This window comes from Rhinatrema bivittatum, chromosome 1 (genome assembly GCF_901001135.1).
Source record: "Rhinatrema bivittatum chromosome 1, aRhiBiv1.1, whole genome shotgun sequence".
Taxonomy (NCBI): Eukaryota; Metazoa; Chordata; class Amphibia; order Gymnophiona; family Rhinatrematidae; genus Rhinatrema; species Rhinatrema bivittatum.
The window spans coordinates 59,315,206-59,336,133 of NC_042615.1; the positions used below are offsets into that span (position 1 = coordinate 59,315,206).

At 42.1% G+C, this 20,928-nt stretch overlaps 1 protein-coding gene across 5 annotated transcripts in view; it reads right to left on the reverse strand.

Annotated features, from left to right (window-relative positions):
• FBXW7 (F-box and WD repeat domain containing 7) overlaps nucleotides 1-20,928 on the reverse strand; it is an 808,352-nt gene that overhangs the window by 770,757 nt on the left and 16,667 nt on the right. The gene's annotated exons all lie outside the window — the stretch shown is intronic.

Below are 20,928 nucleotides of genomic sequence, written 5' to 3' on the forward strand. Positions count from 1 at the left end.
CACCGAAATCCAGTCTGGAAGAACACAGAGCCCCTTACATCAAGCAGGACTTCATTACAGAGGTGGCCAGTAAATTCAAGCATAAGCAAACATGGATAACAATGTCTTACTTTTTATACAGTGGTTCCTCTTTATCACAACATTTATTTTAAAAAAGTCATCATCTTGGTCATGAACAGAAGCTTTGTGCTCCAAAGTAATTCTTGCACACTGTTTAGAACAGTTAAGTCCTGCTACAACAAATTCCTCTATTACAAAAAAAAATTCATTGGCTCTCAGCCTGTTCATTATGAAGAGGAACCAATGCAATTATACTACAGCAAAAGAGTACTGTGCAGGCAATGCAAATCACTATATAACCAAACATCTTTTTTCACAAATCTGTTTAACAAAATTTCAACTACACAGCCTTGCATAAAAGTCATGAAGTTAACAGATTTTTTACAGAAATGTCAAGAAAACCCAATCCCGCACCCCCACCCAAAACATAACTCCTTTAGTAACAGTCCAGACCACTACAGTAAAAGTTAAATCCACTCATTTTTAACCCTAAAGTTATAGCTTAGGATTGCTACCTGTCCAGCTTTCAACCGAAGAGATGGGTATAGCTGCCATCTCCCACATGTCCCATATTAAAATGAGAAGGCAAGGAGGGGAGGGGAGAAAATCTAGGTACCATGGTAGCAGAAAGAAGTCTGTACATGCTGCTGCTTATCTCCTGCCTCCTGTAGTTGACAGCAGCAAAGTGAGCCAGAGAAAATCTGTAACCTATCATTAAAAAACAGCCTTGATACCAAGCCTGGAGGGTAACCAATGTGTCAAAAATCTTTTTAAAAGGTCTCTAGAGGTGACCTGGAAAGCTGTACGACCAATAGCCTAACACTGGTGCCAGGAAAAATCACTGGCCATATAGATCAACATGGCTCAATTAGAAGTGAACAAGTAGCCTAGTGTTTAGAGGAGCGGGCTATGAACCAGGAAAGCCAGGGTTCGAAATTGCACTGCCGCTCCTTGTGACCGTGGGCAAGTCAATTCACTCTCCATTGCCTCATGTACAAACAGATTGGGAGGGGAAATAACGTGAATGAGGCTAAAAGGCAGAATATAAATATAAAAATAAATAATTAAGAAGAGTCAACATGGTTTTATTAAAGGGAAGTCCTGCCTTATCAATCTTTTTTGAAAGTCTAAATAAAGGTGAACTGGTTGATATATGTATTTTGATTTTCAAAAGACATTTCAAAGTCTCCCACGCAAGACTTCTCAGGATATTACAAAGTCATAGGATAGGTGGCAGTGTCCTATTGTGCATTGGTAACTGGTTAAAAGAAAGGAAACAGGGGGTCACGTGGGATGATCTGCTAGGGAGGACGCGTTCTCCCTGAGCTCCGGGAGCCACGGACATTAATCTACCGATATCATCTCCCTGAAGCGGCGACCTGGTGTGTGACTAGCTATTCCTGGTACAGCTCATGTCGATCGTGCATTACATGAGCAAATCCCCACAACCGATGGCCTCACGAGGAGGAAAACGTGATAAAGAAAAAGACAAGCTGAAAGTTATGAATCCCAAAATGGCTGCGGGCCCAGGAGACACAGGCCCTTCGCAGGCGACGCCACTCACGGTAGAAACTCTGAAAGCTACGTTAGATGCCATGCTGGATGTAAAATTAGCCAGGATTACTCACCAATTAGAGGAGGTAAAATCCTCGCTAGCGGACCTACACCCGCGGCTCGACGGCTTAGAGGAGAGGTTCGTCGGGTTGGAGGAGGGGCTCACCGTCAACGTGGAGAAAGTTAGCGCGCAAGACACGGCCCTCAAAGAATGTTTGCAGAAGATGGACGACCTGGAGAATCGGCTACGTCGGGACAATTTAAGATTTCTGGGGTTGCCAGAGGCCGTAGATGACCAAGGTTTGGTTGACTTTTTAAGAGGATTGGTTGCCAGCGGCGGTGGGCCTCCCTGACCTGCAGGGCACTCTTAAAGTTGAAAGGGCGCACAGATTGGGGAAACGCCGAGACTCGGACAAGCAACCCCATATAGCAATTGTGAAGATCCTTAATTCAGCCATTAAACAGAAAATTTGGCTAGCTTATCAGCGAAATATAAAAGCCACAGCATGAGGATCACACAGGACTACTCAGTTCATGTTTCACAACAACGGAAAAAATTTTCGATTTGTTCACAGCTCTTTGAGAAGCGAATAAAATTTGCCCTCCTTTACCCAGCTACATTAAAAGTATGGTGGAAAGGAAAAACCCACCTATTTAAAATTCCGGAGGAGGCGCAGAAATTTTTGAGCACCTGAACAAAGGACATGCAACGACTATGATCGGACATTGTCTCACACCCTGATATCATTCACATTGAGACTGTGGCGAGCCCAGTCGTAGTGGGCATAGCTCTAATGGTACCAGACGTTGCACTCCTCTCCAACTTGGGTACAGCTGGTCCAACCGGAGTGGGCTTCAGCTGTTTCTTGTTTGCAGAATCTTTTGAGAGTTTATTTCCCTTGGAGCCAGGAAAACTCTGCCCTACCTGAGTGATGCAGCCCGTTAAGCTACGCAACTATTGTTTTTGGAAGTTAATGTTTGACTTTTGTTTGGACGCTGCCCCCATCAAGGGGCTGCTTAAGTTTCACCATTGTCCATGGCACCCAGACATCCTAAGCGGACCCTCCTAATCGGATATACCTTTGAGTGCCCGATTGGTATAATATCCTTGAGTTCTAGAGGAGTAAGGGGGAGGGGGGAGGGATGGGAGTATGCTTGGGTGTTGCAACATAATGAGCGTGTGCTGGGATGTGTGAATGGGGAAGGTATGAATGTATCACATGTACATAGTATCAGAGGTCGGCTTTTAAGGAGAATGCTTGGACGGGGCCTACATGAGGCAGAGGGCAGCTGGGACCCTCTACCCCAGTTTTTGTTTTGGATCTCAAAGGCAATGCTGTTTTCTACCTCTGTAGGCTAATGCTGAAACTGATTTCGTGGAATGTACATGGTATGGGGTCTCCCATTAAGTGTAAGAAAATTTTATCTCATTTAAAAAGATTGCATGGGGATATTGCTTGTTTACAGGAAACCCATCTCACCACCGCTGAAAGCCAAAAGTTGAAAAAGGAATGGGTACAGGATTGCTTTTATGCGGCGGCCAATCGCCGTAAGGCGGGAGTGGCCATATTAAATAGCAAGACTACAGATTTTGTATTGGAACGTACTATCGCTGATCCTGATGGCCATTATGTGCTGGTAATAGGGAGATGGAAAGGCCAGATGGTCACTATTGGCAATGTATACAAACCCACTGATAATCCACAGCAATATCTACGAAAATTTGCGGAAGTCATATCATCTCACCGAGAAGGCCTCTTGTTTGTGGCGGGTGACCTCAATTGTGTGATGGACAATATGTTAGACAGATCTACACAAGGAAGGTCCGACTTGGGAAACGGGGGGGGGGGGGGGGGGGAATGTGGGGGGGTTCTGTAACATGATAGGAGTACTAGATATCTGGCGAGTAATGCACCCCACGGACAGGGAATATACTTTCTATTAGAACCCCCATCAGACCTTCTCCCGGATAGACCATATACTACTTGCTCAGGAAGCCTTTGGAAAAAGTAGTCCGGACGGATATTGAAAACCCAGTAATTTCTAACCACTACCCTATTTCGGTGTCCATAAACCTAGGACCTAAATTGGGAGGTGCCAACTGGTGGCGGTTCCCAAATAATTTGAAAGGGGATAAGGAGTTTCAAAAGTTTTTGACGGATAAGTGGGTAGACTACACGAAGAATAATGCACAACATGTTAATGACCCCCAGTTGTTTTGGGAAGCAGGTAAAGCTGTTTTACGTGGCAAAATAATCTGCTTTACTAGCACCCATTACAAATGCCTTACTAAGGACATTATTCAACTAGACGCTCAAACAAAACAGGCAAGGAAGGCACTCCTCACCAACCCGTCGGAAACACACCGTCAGGCTTACTTTCATCTCCTCCATAGACTTAACACGGCGTTACACATTCGCACCAGTAACACATTACAGGTGGCCCAACATAACTTTTTTTGCTATGGTAACAAAGTGAGAAAACCCTTGGCTAATTTGGTGCGAGTGTCAAAAGCCCGCACCGCGATACAGGCAATGATAAATATATAAGGACAAAAAGTCGAAGATCTCAAATCCATTGGGAACGTTTTTCACTCCTTTTATACTACTCTCTATGCAGCCGACCCGGCTCCTTCCAGGGTTGAAGAACAGGCATTTTCCTCTGATCTGCACCTCCCCTGTTTGTCTACCTCTCAAAGAGAATTCCTTAACCGCCCCATTCAAGCTTACGAAGTACTAAAAGTTATCAACACCATGGCTTTGGGTAAATCACCAGGGCCAGATGGCTTTTCGTACGATTTTTATAAGATGCTGAAGGTCCATTTGACGGCCCCTCTGACCAACTTCTATGTAGACGGTCTCACCAAACACAGCTTTCCACCGGCCTTTAATACTGCACACATTATAGTCTTGCCAAAACCGGGAAAAGATCCGCAAAAAACAGAATCGTACTGGCCCATATCCCTGTTGAACAGCGACTTAAAGATCTTGATGAAAGTCTTGGCGGACAGGCTTGCATTGATGATGGCTCACTTAATTACAGAACAACAAGTGGGCTTTGTTAAGGGTCGCTCTGCCACCGGGCATATTGTCAAATTACTATCAGTGATAAGGCTATGCCAGCAGCATGATCTGTCTGCGTTAGTCATTGGTTTTGATAGTGAAAAGGCCTTTGATAGGGTGGCATGGCAGTATATGTTCTCTGTGTTAGCTCGCTATGGCGTGACGGGGGAATTTGTGACTTATTTACAACTTCTGTATCACAATCCACAATCTCATATCATGACCAATGGCTCGCAGTCTGACCCGGTGGATATCCGGAGGGGGGGTACGTCAAGGCTGTCAGTTGTCCCCTCTCCTGTACATCCTCACTATTGACCCCTTGTTTCGCAAAATAATGTCCCACCCTGACATTCATGGGTTCGACAAACAAGGTCAGAATTTTAAAGTGGCGGCCTTCGCTGACGATGTACTGGTGTTCCTGACCCGTCCACAGGTCTCCTTACGGCACCTGTTACAAGTGCAAGAACAGTTCGGTTTCTTTGCAGGTCTCAAAATCAACAGGGACAAATCAGAAGCACTGGATGTAGGGCAAACTTTACGTTTGGGCTGGGCATAAGCATTTCCGTTAAAATGGGCACCTGACGCTCTGAAGTCCTTGGGGATTATCATACCCAGTAAATTGGACTCCATTTATCAATTAAATATCCACCCGAAATTGCAATATACGGTCGATACATTAAATAAATGGAAGAGTTTGCCTTTATCATTAAGGGGTCGAGTACGTCTCTACCAAATAGTGATTGTGCCAAAATGGCTCTACACCCTTCAAATGCTCCCGAACGGGCTCTCAGTAGTTTCCTATGGGGGGGGGGGGGGGCAAACGGGCTCGCATACCACTAAAAATGTTATACCTTCCACCACAGAAGGGCGGAGTGGGATGTCCCAATCTCAAAACTTATAATTTAGCATGTAACTTGCGATATGTCCGTGACTGGATTTTTGGCTCTTCCTTTTATCTCCCCAACACTGTACTACAGCTGTGGTATGAAGTGCCATCTTTAAATTTTCTGATTCATGCGAAGAGAGCGGATGTCCTGCCGCACCTCAAGACTCATCTCTTAGTATCTATGTGTAGATCAGCTTGGGCAATCCTATGTAAAATGACCCGCCAACCACAGAGAATTACACCTTTCTCAGTCACACAACAGGTATTTCCTGCCTGGTGTTGGGGACACTCCCTTTAGGCGTCGGCATGCAGAGGGTTTAAAATTTCTTTTTCAACTGCTCGCTCCGCTCACTGGAAAATTATACAGTTTTACAGAACTTCAACAACAATTCCGTATTCCACATACGGATTTTTACACCTTCTTGCAGGTTCGCCATTTCATGCAATCCTGTATGACAAACTGGCACAATACATCTAGTACCGAAGCACTACAGAAAATCCTTAATACTGGGCCCCATAAACGACCCAAGATCTCCGTCTTCTATAAGGAACTAGCTCAACCGACGGGAAACACCACCTACAATCCCTATATCAAAAATGGTCTGGTTGGAGTGAGTTTGCCATTGCCTATGATAATTTTTTACGCTGCTTTGCATCAATTCCTGATATCTCCTTTAACGAGGACATGCAGGAGACCCAATATAAATTTTATGGCAAGGGCTTATAACTCCTATCCAAACTTTTAAATCAAAACTCTGTGACTCCCCCATCTGTAAAAAATGTGGGGTCCTCCCAGGTACATATTTTCATGTCTTTTGGACATGTCCGACTGTTCAAACCCTATGGCTGATGATTAGCTCTTTTTTGTATGCGCATATGGCATTGCAAGCTCCCTCTGACACTTGAACTTTGGTTGTTTGGGGTTTTGGGACGAGATGTTCTCTCCGGCCCTCGTCGAAAACCATTAAAAGCCTTTTTGACTAAAGCGGCTATAGATGGGAAAAAAGCGATCCTTACTAAGTGGCTGGAGAGTTCTGCCCCAACATGGGACCTATGGTTTAAAATGTTCCTCCGGCTCTATACACACGAAATGTACGCTTATCATCATCAATACTCTTCTCAGCAACTTGATACTGAACAAGTTTGGGAACCATTTCTTATCTATCTCCAACCTAAAACACTGTTTACTGATATCCCTATACGCGGTAGAGTCATGGAAAACTCACCCAAGCGGGGGGGGGGGGAGGGGGACGAGGTTAAAACAACAGTGGTACCTACAGGATGACTATGAGAATAAATGTTATTGTGGGCCCCTAGGGGCTAAAGAAGGTCATAATTGATGTTGTATATCATTGACCCTTGTTGTAATGTTTTCCTTTTCAATTATGCATTGTCTGATATCTCATACCATTCTGCTGTTGTATATTTATGGTTAATAATGAAAAAAACCCAATAAACAGTTAAAAAAAAAAGAAAAGAAAGGAAACAGACTAAATGATCAGTTTTCCAAATGGAGAAAGGTCATTGGTGGAGTATCACAGAGATCAGTACTGGGACCTGTGCTATTTAACATTTTCATAAACAATCTAGAAAAAGGGATGACAAATGAGGTGATCAAATCTTCAGATGACAAAGTTGTTAAAATCAAACCAAAACCTTTTTTTTTTTTTTTTTTTTTTTTTTTTTTTTTTAAAACACTGCAGATAAAATCTCAGTCGTTCCAAATGACAAACTTTAGGGGTAGATTTTCAAAGGGATACGCACGTAACCCCCGAAAACCTACCCCTGCGCACGCCGAGCCTATTTTGCATAGGCTCAGCGGCGCACACAAGCCCCGGGACGTGCATATGTCCCGGGGCTTTCAAAACTGAGTGGTCCGGGGGTGTTCCCGAGTCCTCCAACATGGCGCAGCCAGCCTGCACAAGTTACACCTGAGGGGGGGGGGAATGGGAGCTAAAAAAAAAAGTTCCCTCCAAGGTCGCTCTGATTTCAGAGCGGCCTTGGAGGGAATGGGGAAAACCATCGGGGCTCCCCTTGGGCTCGGCGCCTGCAAGGTGCACAAGTGTGCACCCCCTTGCGCGCGCCGACCCTGGATTTTATAACGTGAGCGTGGCAGCACGCACATGTTATAAACTCGGGTGTACATTTGTGCGTGCCAGGTAGCGCACACAAATGTACCCCACGTGCTTAATATTAAAAATTAAATGTAAAAATCTGCCCCTTAGTGTTTAAATAGGAAACAGGAGTGCCACAAAGGTCGGCTCTATCAGCCATACTCTTCAACATTTACCTACTACCCCTTTGCCAACTCCTATCAAGCCTAGGAATAACTTACTACATGTATGCCGACGACATTCAACTCCTCATCCCAATCACTTCCACCTTAGAAGACGCATTGTCGACAGCAGTCACACACCTTGATACAATTCGAAATATGCTAAACCACCTAAAACTATGCCTAAACATGAACAAAACCGAATGCATGCTAATCAGAAGAAAAATCTCAGGATCATTAACCACACACCCTTCCAAATTGACAACCTCAGCATATAACTCAAGGATAACATAAAAGACCTTGGCATTTGGATTGACAGCGAACTAAACTATAAAAAACACATTGCATCAAAAACAAAAGAAGGCTTCCGTAAACTCCAAATACTCAAACACCTAAAACCATTGCTTCACCATCATGAATTCAGAACCATCTTACAAGCCCTCATCTTCAACAGCCTAGACTACTGCAACTCACTCTTAATAGGTCTACCTAAAACAGCCTTAAAACCGCTTCAGTTACTACAGAATGCCGCAGCCAGAGTCCTAACTGGGAAAAAGAGATCCAACCACATCACCCCCATACTCAACAATCTACACTGGCTTCCGGTTGACAAAAGAATAGAATTCAAAGTTCTAACAACTCTACACAATGCAATTCATAAGGCCGACAACACAGCTCTGGACAACATCATACATGTACACAGGTCACTACGCACGACCAGGTCAACAAGTCACCTACATCTAGAAGTGCCACCACTACCGCTAGCCAAACTGTCCTCCACAAGAAACAGAGCCATTTCCATTGCTGGCCCGAATCTATGGAACTCCTTACCACAACACCTGAGCTCACAAGAAAACTTTAAAGCTTTTAAAAAAGAACTCAAAACATGGCTTTTCAACCAAACACTCAAGGATGGCATAGGATAGCACAACAGACCACACCTACTGCATCTCATCTCCAAGTTTGCAATATCATTCCATTGACTTTCTCTCTGACTCACCGAATCCTCACCTATCATCTCCCTCTAACAATTCCTCCCCATACATAATTTGAGCACAGCTATATACCTAGTTATATGATTTATATCGTTTGTTTGGTTTTCTATCTATTGTACTAAGTTATTGTTCAGTACCAGTTCATGTTACTGTTTAAATGCGTTAGATGTAACAGGTTGTTATAAATGTAAACCGGAGTGACGGCATTTTTTTGCTATACCTCGGTGTATAAAAAACTCCTAAATAAATAAATAAATAGATAAATAAATAAAATCATGGCACTTATTTTGCTCAAAACAGTATAGACTAAGTGCTAAGTGTATTATTTGTAAAGTTTGAGATCTCTCCAAATCCATTATGATCCTGATTGTCAAATTCATCAAAAATCAAGCCACCAAAGTTGTTAAAAACAGCAGCACACTGCGAGGAACTGCAGAAGAATTTTGAGACAAGGAGGTTGTGCATCTGAATGGAGGATGAAATTTAATGTAGAAAACTGCCAAGTGATGCACACAGGGAAAAATAACCTCAACTACAGAAACACAATGCTGGGTTCTGCATTGACAGTCACCAAGCAGAAAAAAGGACCTTAGAGTCCTTGTGGACAATACAATGAAATCCTCAGCTCAAGGTGCAGTGGTGGTCAAAAAAAGCAAATAGAATGTTAGGAATTTGTTTGTTTTTTTATATAGCAACATTCAACATAAGTCACCACATCTGTTTACATATAACAAATTAAAAAAGAAAAGGCTACATTGTAATAAATAGTAGAGAGAGTAGACAGATAAAATAGTAGAGGGAGAATTAATTAATGAGGAGGGAAATTATTTAATATTTGCAAATCATACTTTGAGAGGTGATGATGATGATTCTTCTTCTTATGTTGGGTATGCTTTCTCAAAGAGCCATGTTTTTAATTTTTTTTTTTTTTAAATGTTTGTGATGATGGCTCAATTCTTAGTTCAGTGGGGAGGGTGTTCCATAAAACAGGTTCAGCCAGCGAGAAAGCGCATTCTCTTGTTGAGGCGGGTTAATTTTGGGGAGATAGTTGCAAGGAGACCAGTGTTAGTGGAGCGCAGATTTCTCTTTGGGACTTTGAAATGAGGTATCGTATCCACCCATTTTGTCTCGTTATTGTATAAGGCCTTATGAATAAGGGATAAAGTTTTATACTGAATTCTATATGTAATTGGCAGCCAATGCAGTTCTATGAGAACTGGGGTGATATGATCTGATCTTCTGCTATTGCTGAGTGATCTTGCTGCAGCATGTTGTAGAAGTTGAAGAGGTTTGATGGTGGAAGCGGGTAAGCCAATGAGTATTGCATTGCAATAATCTAACTTGGAAAATATGAAGGATTGTAAGGCTGTACAATAATCTTTATGGTGAAGGAGAGGTTTGATCCTTTTTAGTACTTGAAGTTGGTAGAATCCCTCTTTTATTATGTTGTTAATGTGTTTCTTAAAGTTTAGTTCAGAGTCCAAATTAATTCCTAGGTATCTTACATTTTGTCAGTTATGTAATTGTTAAGATGGATGTCAAATACAGGTGATTTGTTGCATATATAGAGAATTTCTGTTTTATTGGGATTTAGAGTGAGAGCCATTGGGACTAATAACTGTTGGATTGCAGTGAGGTGAGTGTTCCAAAGGTTTAGTGTACTAGTTAAGTTATCATTAAACAGGATAAGAATTTGAACATCATCGGCCTAAATGTAATGAGAAAATTCAATGTTGAAAAGCAGTTAGTGCAGTTAGTATAGCAGTGTTTAAAAAGGACTGGATAAGTTCTTGGAGGAGAAGTCCATTACCTGCTATTAATTAAGTTGACTTAGAAAATAGCCACTGATATTACTAGCAACGATAACATGGAATAGACTTAGTTTTTGGGTACTTGCCAGGTTCTTATGGCCTGGATTGGCGACTCTTGGAAACAGGATGCTGGGCTTGATGGACCCTTGGTCTGTCCCAGTATGGCATGTTCTTATAGCGTAGATGATAATGAGGATCCTTGAGGAACTCCATGTGGAAGTGATATTGGTCTAGATTCTTTGTAATTAATTCTTACCATGTATGACCTGTTGGATAGGTATGAAGTAAACCAACTGATGGTAATGTCACATAGACCAATTTCCTTTCATCTTTTCAGTAGGATCTTGTAATTTATGGTATCAAATGCTGCCAATATATCAAGGAGTATCAGGATGAATTTTTGGCCATTATCTAGTCCTCTTAAGATTGCATTGGAGAGAGATATTAAAAGAGTTTCTGTGCTAAGAATACTTCTAAATCCATGCTGTACCGGGAAAAATATATTATGTTTTTCTAAATGTTCTGAAAGTTGTTGATTGACAATTTTTTCAAGTATTTTAGCTATGAAAGGGAGGTTGGAAATAGGTCTAAAGTTGGTGATGTCAGATTGATCCAGGTGTGATTTCTTGAGCGTTGGCTTAATCACAGCACATTTTAATTTGTCAGGGAAAATGTCTTCATTTAAAGAGAGATTTATTATGTTTGCAATTAGCCTAGCGATGATGTTGGAGGTTAGTTTGAGTATTTTTATTGGGATGGCATCAATTGGATGTGATGGGGGATTCATTTTTTGGATGATATTTTGAACTTCAGTAGAAGATATAGTATCAAAATGTGACCATTTTGAATTGGGTATGTTTGGAAGGGATGTAGTATCTTCATTAATTGTTGGTATGTTCATGATGAGGTTGAGTATTTTATCTCTGAAGAAAATGGCAAAGTCATCAGATGTGATTAATTGTTGGTCTTTAGGTAAAGGGGATTTGTTGTGTTGAGTAAGTTCTTTGATGGATGTGAAGAGTTCTCTGGGATTAAATTGGTAATTGTGTATTCTTTCAGCATAGAAATCTTTTTTGGCTTTGTTGATATCTGATTTGTAAATGATCAAAAAAGAAATATAGTAACAATAAATGACAGCAGATAAAGTCCAAGTAGTCCATCCTGTCTGCCTGGCAAGGTGTTCAGGATTGTAACTACAGCTTGAAGAATAAAAAATAAAAATTTATATTGCCTCTGTCGATATATGCCAATGCAACCTTGAGTACTGTGTGTAGTTCAGGTCACCCACATCTTAGAAAAAAAAAAAAAAAAGACACAGATCTAGAAAAGGTGCAGAGGAAAGAAACAAAAATTATTAAAAAAAAAATAGAAGAAATGTCACCTTTGAGAGGCTGTTCTTCAGCTTGGGAAAGACATGATAGAAGTTTATAAAATCATGAGTGGGGCAGAGCAGGTAAATTGTTTTTTACCCTTTCAAATAATACTAAAATAAGGGGACATTCCATTAAACAACCACAGATTTAAAACAAATTACAGAAAGTACTTTTTTTTTTTTTTTTTTTTTACACAGCACACAATCAAGCTGTTGAATCTTGTTTCCAGAGTACATAGTCAAGGTGACTAGCACTGCATGGTTTAAAGGGGAAATAGAGGGGGGGGAGGAGTTTCAAGATGGCCGCCTGCTAGCTGCGCGCTTCAGGGCTCCCGCGGTTTGCTTTATTGAAACTTTTCCTAAGGTTTGATCATGTCCCCAAAACGGATAGGTAAAGTGAGGGGTTTTCCCTCAACCCCCTCACTACCAGCGGGACATCGGTCAATCAGCGAGAGCGCGCAACTTTACCTGAGAGGAGAAGCTGACCCCAACTGACGAGACTGGAGAGGAAGCTGCCGCTGCGTCGGAGGAACTCTCACTCAGCCCTCCAATGCTAAGGAGTCCCCAGGCAATTTCGTCCCACATACCGCCAGACGCTGCATTGGGAGCCCTGGGACTACAGACCTCGGTGGAGACCATGGAGGGAGCAGTGGCGTTAGTGGAAGCGGAAGCTGGAACATCAAGACTTGGAGGCAACCTAACTCGAGGTGCGGCTGGAGGATCGGAGATAGAACAGCGTGATGGCAGTAAGACTGTTCGTATTATGAATATAAATGAAGAACTAACGCCTTCAGACCGAGAGAGCCGACCAGAGATTGTGAAGCCGTCCAAGCCGCCTGTGGTTATTTTGGGAATTAATGGCCCAGCAAAATGTGGCCCTTCAGTTATGTACGGTGCAAATTGCCCAAATTTCTTCTAGAATTGACAGTGTGACTCTGGACCACAATAGTAAAATGAATGAGCATGGAAATAAGATCCAAATAATTGAGAGTCATCCCCTGCAAAGTCAAGACTCTCCCAGCCTTTCTCCCCTCCCCCTTTCCAGCGCCCCGTAGCCTCCCCTACCCGCCCTTTCACCCCTTAGCAATTTTTCCTCTAAAGTACCCCTGACTTAAAGTACCCTTTTCCCTTTGCCCCACCCTCATCCCCCCCACTTATCCCCCCCTTTCCACCCTTTTCCTCCTCGCTCCCTCCCTCTCTGCCCCCCTCCCCTTTATTCAATTGGAAAGTAGTGCACATAATTTCTTTATATTGTTCATAGTTCATATGCTAAGCTCATAAGTGCACACGCCTCCCTAACATTGTATATAAGTTCACTTGTATATCTAATTTTAATATGGATAATCAAAATCCATTTCGTTCTACCAAGTTGTATTTCTGTTCGCTGACTCTCCTTCCTTGCACTGTCATATATTATCTATTTAGCCCTCTTTCATCGTTCATTGTAATTTCCTTTCTCAGTTACCTGTAAACCGACATGATGTGTCCTACGAATGCCGGTATATAAAAAGCGTTAAATAAAATAAAATAAATAAATGGGGAATTTAACAGATTTTCTGGAGTCTTCAAATACTGAAACTGTGGAGAGAGCCACATTGTTAATCTCCTTTATTTATGAAAATGATGTGGGGTTAATTATGAGGAAATACTTCCAGAATATGAGGGCCCATTTTATGGGCCAATTTGTTCAGATTTTTCCCGATCTGGCAAAGGCCACACAGGTACGCAGGAAAGCTTTCCTATCACTCAGACAGGAAACAAGAGCATTGGGAGCTAACTACCAACTAAGATACCCGTGCAGATGTATCATTAAGTTTAACAATAATACATATATTTTCCTGACTCCAGAACAGCTAAAGTTGTGGCTTAATTCCCAAAAAAGGGTGGTGAATGTTTCATTACCCCTAGTAAGTCCTATAACTTAGGACTAATGTAAGAGGTAAAGTTTAGCAGGCTATTGGTATTTTCCTGTATTCTTTTTTTTTTTCTTTCTTAAGAAGAGGCTTCCTATATTTCTTACTCCGTCCCCATTTGAAACTAGTGGACTAATTTAAAATGGTTATTTTTTCTCTCTAATGTGTGATGATTGGTGTAATGATGTCAAAATATATATTTTGAAAATTACTGAAGATTTCTGTGCAAAGATTATAAATGCTTTGTAATTATTTGAAAATTCAATAAAAAGAAAATTAAAAAAAAAAAAAGAGGATTAGATAAGTTCCTGAATGAAAAGGCTGTAAATTATTATTAGACAGGTAGGCTGAAGAAAGCTATTACTATCTCTGGGAGATATCTATTTTATAGGATCTGCCAGGCGCTTGTGACCCAGACTGGCCACTGTCAGAGGCAGGATGCTGGGCTTGATGGACCTTGGTCTGACCCAGTATGCCATTTCTTATGTTGTGGAGAAAAAAGTTAAGCAATGAAGTGTGCGAAGCACTTTTCAAATATATGGAAGAAGAGAAAGCAACTGAGCAAGAGGAGGAAAGAGACTAAAATAAGAAGGGAGAGAGAACAGAGGAAAAGGGACTAAACAGAAAGCAGCAGAGACAAAGAAAAGGGGGAAGAGGAGGAGGAGAAAGCAGCAGAGAGAAGGATGAGGATGGAAGCACAAATAAAAGGGGGACAACAGAAGCCTTGAGTTTGAAGCAGAAGGAGATCACCGGAAGAGATCAGTGGGACTCTTAAGGAACTGTGCTACTAACAAGAAGGAAACCTGGAGGAACTGCAGGAGTGGCACTGCAGAGCAAACTAAAGTAAGAAGAGAGCAGTAGGAACTCCAAAGAAGCAGGACTTGTGCAACAGAAGAGGAGCTGGCTTCTGGACAGAGACAGAGTTTCTGCATCAGGATTTGGGGGAATGTGCTAAGAGGGAAGGAAGATGGCTGGCGTTCAACATAGGCTAAACAGAGAAATAGGTTTGATTTGGTTTGTAGAAAGAAGTGCAATTCTTAAATTTTTTTTTTTAATGTATTGCATTTTAACAATATTACAAGTATCCATTTGTTAAAGAAATCTCTTAAATATAGAAATTGGTTAAATTATTTCAATTGCCCTACAAAATAATAAACTCTCTGTACTTAAAAAAATAGAAGAAATACAGGAGAGCTATGAAATACAAAGCGCTAATGTAGAAACATATACAAACATTTATGGATGGCCAAAATATATCCTATTACACCAGACAACAGGTTTAACTTGGTGTGGTGTGGACATCCAAGAAGGACCTTAAATGTTGAGGTTCAAAAAACACATATCTTTGCCCTTGGTATAGTAAACAGCATTTACATGGGTATTGTAATTTGAAAGTTGCACCCTTTTGGAGCGCTTCAACTCTCATATTAAGAAAAATTTTCCTTCTGATTTGCGTTTGCTTTACCAGGTCAGGGTAGCACCATATTTTTTATATGTTTCCTATACAAGCATGTAATATGAAGTGTATGAGACATATGAAATGAATGCACATCTAATTGACATGTAATGCGAAACGTATGAAATGAATTATTTATTTATTTAAATTTTTTTTTGGTTTTTATATACCGGGAGTTCCTGTATACAATACATATCACTCCGGTTCACATTTAACAGAGTTAACTATCGCCGGGGAGGTGGTTTACATGGAACATATCGAATAAAACGGATAATCTATAGTAAAGTACAAACTATTATGAAACACAACTTAGAACACAACTTTGAACATATAACTGATGCAATATAAACAATAGATTATTGCTGTGAGAAGTTTTTAGCTCTCTGGGAAGGCTTGACGGAAGAGCCAAGTCTTGAGTTTCGCTTTAAAAGTAGTATGGCACTGCTCCAGGCGGAGGTCCGGTGGTAGGGAGTTCCAGAGAGACGGGCCCGCTGTGGATAGAGCGCGTTTCCTCAGGGTAGATTTTGCAGGTTGGGTGCTCATTCTGTTTTGGTATGCCCTTCTGGTTGGTTTTTTAGAAGAGTGTAGTTGAAGCTGGAAGGTTAGGTTGAGTGGAGAGATGTTATGTAGGGCCTTGTGGATCATCATGCAAGTTTTGAACTGAATCCTGTATTTGATGGGCAGCCAATGGAGATGCTGGAGGATCGGGGTGATATGGTCCCTTTTTTTGGCGTTGGTAAGGATCCTTGCAGTGGCATTCAGTACCATCTGGAGTGGTTTGGTGGTGTATGTGGGAAGGCCCTGCAGGAGTGAATTGCAGTAATCTAATTTAGTGAGAATGATGGCTTGAAGTACTGTGCGGAAATCCCTATAGAGTAGAAGGGGCTTTAGTTTCTTTAGCACTTGTAACTTAAAGAAGCATTCTTTTGTAGTGTTATTTATGAATTTATTGAGGCTGAGTCTGTTGTCTAGTTGTACTCCCAGATCTCTGACTTGAGGTGCGGTGGCATATCCTGAGGTGTCTGGAGAGTCGCTGGATGTTGGTGGGGCAGATTGATCCGGTGCTATTATAAGGATTTCCGTTTTGTTGGTGTTTAGAACCAGGTTGAGGCTGGTTAGAAGATCGTTGATGGATGAGAGGCATTTTTCCCAGTAGGCCATGGTTTTATGTATGGTCTCCGTAATAGGGATGAGTATTTGTATGTCATCCGCGTATAAGAAGTGAGTGAGCTTGAGGTTAGTAAGTAGCTGACAGAGTGGGAGAAGGTAAATGTTGAAGAGGGTGGGGGAGAGTGATGATCCTTGTGGAACCCCCATCTTGGCTTGGATGGGGTGAGATTCCTTGTTGTTTATCTTAACTTTGTATGTTCTGTTCTCTAGGAATGACTTAAACCAGTTAAAAGCTGCTCCTGTGATGCCAATGTCTGTTAGTCGTTGTAGTAGGCTAGAGTGTTTCACGGTGTCGAACGCTGAGGAGAGATCCAGAAGCGCGAGGAGACAAGGTTGGCCTTTTTCAAGATTGAAGATAATGGTGTCCGTTAGTGTGGCTAATAAAGATTCGGTGCTCTTTTTCTTCCGGAATCCATATTGGTTAGTGGTGAGGATATTGTTGTCGTCAAGGAATTCAGAAAGTTGTCTGTTGACAATTTTCTCCATAATTTTAGCTAGCATAGGGAGGTTAGCTATAGGTCTGTAGTTAGCCGGATCTGTAGTGGGAAGGTTGGGTTTTTTGAGGAGAGGTTTGAGTAGTGCTAACTTGAGTTCATCAGGAACTTGGCCTTGGGCGAGGGAGCAGTTAATGATATCTGCAACTGGCTTGGCAATGATGTCAGCGATTGAACTAAGCAGGTTTGCTGGTATATGGTCTAAGGGGTGAGAGGACGGTTTTATCTTCTTCAGTATATTTGCTATTTCTAAGGTGGACGTCGGTTCAAGAGTTTCGAGTGCTGCTGTGTATGTGTTGGGTTGAAGAGCGGTTGCTGTAGTTGATTGCGAGCTGTGGTTGCTTGCGTGGCTTGTGTACGGCGTTGGCCCTTTTAGGGGGGCTACGAGTGCGGTGATTTTGTTGTCGAAAAAAAGTCGGCAAGTTCACTTGCTTTTTTAAGAGCTTGTTCATCTGGGATGTTTGGTCCGGGAGGTTTAGTAAGGGCTGAGACATAAGAGAAGAGGGCTCTTGAATCAAATGAGAAGTGGTGTATTTTTTTGGAATTAAACGAATGAAATGAATGCACATCCCTACTAGCAACGTTAACATGGAATAGACTTAGTTTTTGGGTACTTGCCAGGTTCTTATGGCCTGGATTGGCCACTGTTGGAAACAGGATGCTGGGCTTGATGGACCCTTGGTCTGACCCAGTATGGCATGTTCTTATGTTCTAAAGTATTGCTTAAAGATGTTATTTCTGTCCATTAGAAAAGCGAACGAAACTAATAATGGTCTCCGCTGAGTAACCAACAATTCTTGTGATGAGTCTAGAAGTGTCGTTAGATCAGGTGGTATTTCATCTTGATGAATATCCTGGTTTCTATCAGTTGGATAAAGATAGTATGCCTTAGTAATTACAGGCTTTATTTCTTCTGGTATTTTCAATACCTGAGAGACATGCAACTTGAAAATATCCAAAGATGTTATATTTCTTAATACAGGAAAGTTTATAAACCTTAGATTGTGTGATCTAAGGCTGTTCTCCATTCTTTCCAATCTTTTATCCAGTTCTCCATCTTTCTGTATTATTACTGTTTGTGTTCTTTCCATTTCTAGCATCTGAGCTTCGATTTTTTTCTATTTTTTTATTCTGAGAGACAATTTCATTAGTATTTGAATTTACTTGCTTTTTCACTTCAATTACTTCTTTTGAAAGTCCATTTATAGCCTTTTCAATTGACTGCAGGGCTATCCAAATCGTAGATAGATTTATTTCTACAGGCATTTGCAATTTTAACTGCATTGGGGCTTCACGAGTCCCATCACCACCTCCTCCACCCGCTGTTAGGCCTATGCCATTGCCGACGCCCATATGCTCCAGCAAAGTCCAGCCCCTCTCCTCCAACTCCCCCATGAGGCTTTACCTTCATTGGCTGCTCTGAGATGGTAAGTCCAAAAGATGTTTCACTCTGCCCGGCCGCTTTTGCCTCTCCTCGGAATCCTTCCAATGGGGCCGCGGTCTCCTGCTGCAAATACTCTCCTCCATGGGCCGGCGGCTCCGGTCTTTCTGGTGACCCGGGGGTTAAAGATATCCCGGTCAGTGAGGACGGCTCGCGCTCTGAAGTCGACCCCTCAGCGACCTGCGCACCCGGAGATAATGGTGGTATCGGAGCAAAGAAGCTTCCTATCAGAGGTTGTGTGACTTCTAACGATGTGGAGGAACTTCCCCATGCTGTACCTTGGCCTTAATTTTGGTGTGAGGCATGGTTTAAAGAGGTAAAGAAAAATTTTGGGGAGCCTCTTTCATGCAAGTCTGCTTAGGTCGCCATCTTGAAAGCTCTCCCTAAATCATCACAATTCTTAAATCTAAGATCTGCCAATGTTCTGCAGCAGCAGAAAAAAAGTCATACTTTACTCATGCACAAACTGTCTGCCATACAAATCACTGAAAGAAAGAGAATATATACTTAAAAGGGAAGTACCAGCTACATATTTGGAAATTTTGCTAAGGTAAGGAGAACAACAGCAATGCTTTGTTTAAAGGTGGGAGAGGGAAGGATGTTTGCCGGGCAAATTTTTTATTAAGTCACTCTATGTGTTAAGCCAGGAGGGGGAAGGGCGGGGGGGGGGGGGAAAATCAGCATGCTCAGAGATTTCTTGCCTCCTCCTCTACAGATGCTAAGATGTATCTGGAGGTGGACCTCGCTCAGTGATGTCAGGGTTTAGTTTCCTCTGCAGTCATCAGAAAGCATCGCTGGTCTAGTAGTTGCCTCCAGCCACTTCTCCTCCTGCTCCTCCAAACTCAGGACCAGATGTAAGAAGCAGCGCAGTAAAACTGTGCCCTGGAATTCAGTACACTCTTCAACCCACGTAATAAAAAGAAAATAATTTAAACTCCCAATGCAGTATGCAAATGATATGTTAATGCATCAGGAATTTAAAAGCATGCAAACGATTTAAAATGTGCACTCAGCCTTTTGCACATTTTAATTCCGGCAGAAATAAGGAGTCTTTTAGCCTCATTATTTGAGCGCACAAGAACCAAACACTTGTGTGTGTATAAAAAAAATGTAAAAAAAAAAAAAAAGTCTTATGCACAGAAAACATGCTGGATGTGTGCAAAGCGTGTTTTCTGCACATAAACCCCAACTACAGGTCCCAGCACTGGAATTCCAGCTTCTGCTCATAAGCTAACATTAGCCCTGGAAACCTTACTCCACCTCAGATTAGGAGTTACGTTTCCAGTGCTAAGGAAAAACATTTTTTAAAACCCTCAGGTTAAGTCAGTGCACCTCTCTGCATCAAGCGGTAATAGCTAATGTCACATTAGTATGGGATTTGCATGAGATGGTACTAACCTGAACAAACCCTGATGTGCAAAGGTCCTTGCTGTATCAGCAATAAAGTTTGTGCACAAAAACTGCACACAACTGCAGGTTAAACTGCGCTCTGCCAAGCGCACTTTATTATATCAGCCCCTCGGTTGGCTGTCACGGTTCCTCAGGTCCTCCATCCTGCTCATCATACCATCACTGCTGCTCCTCAGGTCTCCTCTGCACCTGACAAAGCACTCAGCTTTCCTTACCTGCTACTGCTGCCTACTTACAGGCTGATGCAATATCGGGCACGCAGGTCAGCGTGTCATTTAACACGCGGTTGGACGCATGTTTTGGACATGCTAGACTTATGCCCGATGCAACGTGGGGATTATTGAGTCCAAAACACGCATCGCTAACAGCACTCATCACTTGCAAATTCCATGTAGATGAGGATATTGAGTATTACCATGCAATGCCAAAAAATTGTCAAGGTGCCCATTTTAATGCAGTAAATTTAACGCCTGCCTGGGAGCAGGCGTTAAAGCAAACCATGCTCAAGGGCTCACGATAAAAAACAAAAAAATACTTCTTTTTCCTATTAGTATTGTCGCGATACATTAGGAGGAGCCACAGAAAGCAGCATCCCCAAGATTTGGCCCAATTGAAGGAGTAAATAAATTAATTGTGTCAGGCACTTAATATTAATTTATTCTCTCCTTCGCTTACTCCCGATTGGTCCATTCAGAATGCGGTCCTAAAAGCGGATTGGTCCTTTTACATACAAGTGTCAGTGAAAAGGACCAAATCGGGAATTGGGGGGGGGGGGGGGGAGGGGGGAGCTCTGACCAGGCTGTTGTGGACACACAGCCACTCTCCTTGGCACCCGATGCAGAACGCCAGGGATGCACAAATTATCCATTGCGTGTACCTTTTAGCGCAACAGCTCATTTGCCTATTGCATCGAGCGCCCAGGAGAGGTGGATGTGCACATGTTCAAAAACAATGTGCGCCCAGTTTGCATGCACGTTTTTTTTGTGTGATAATACTGCATCGGCCTGTTAATGTACACTTTAGTCTTTG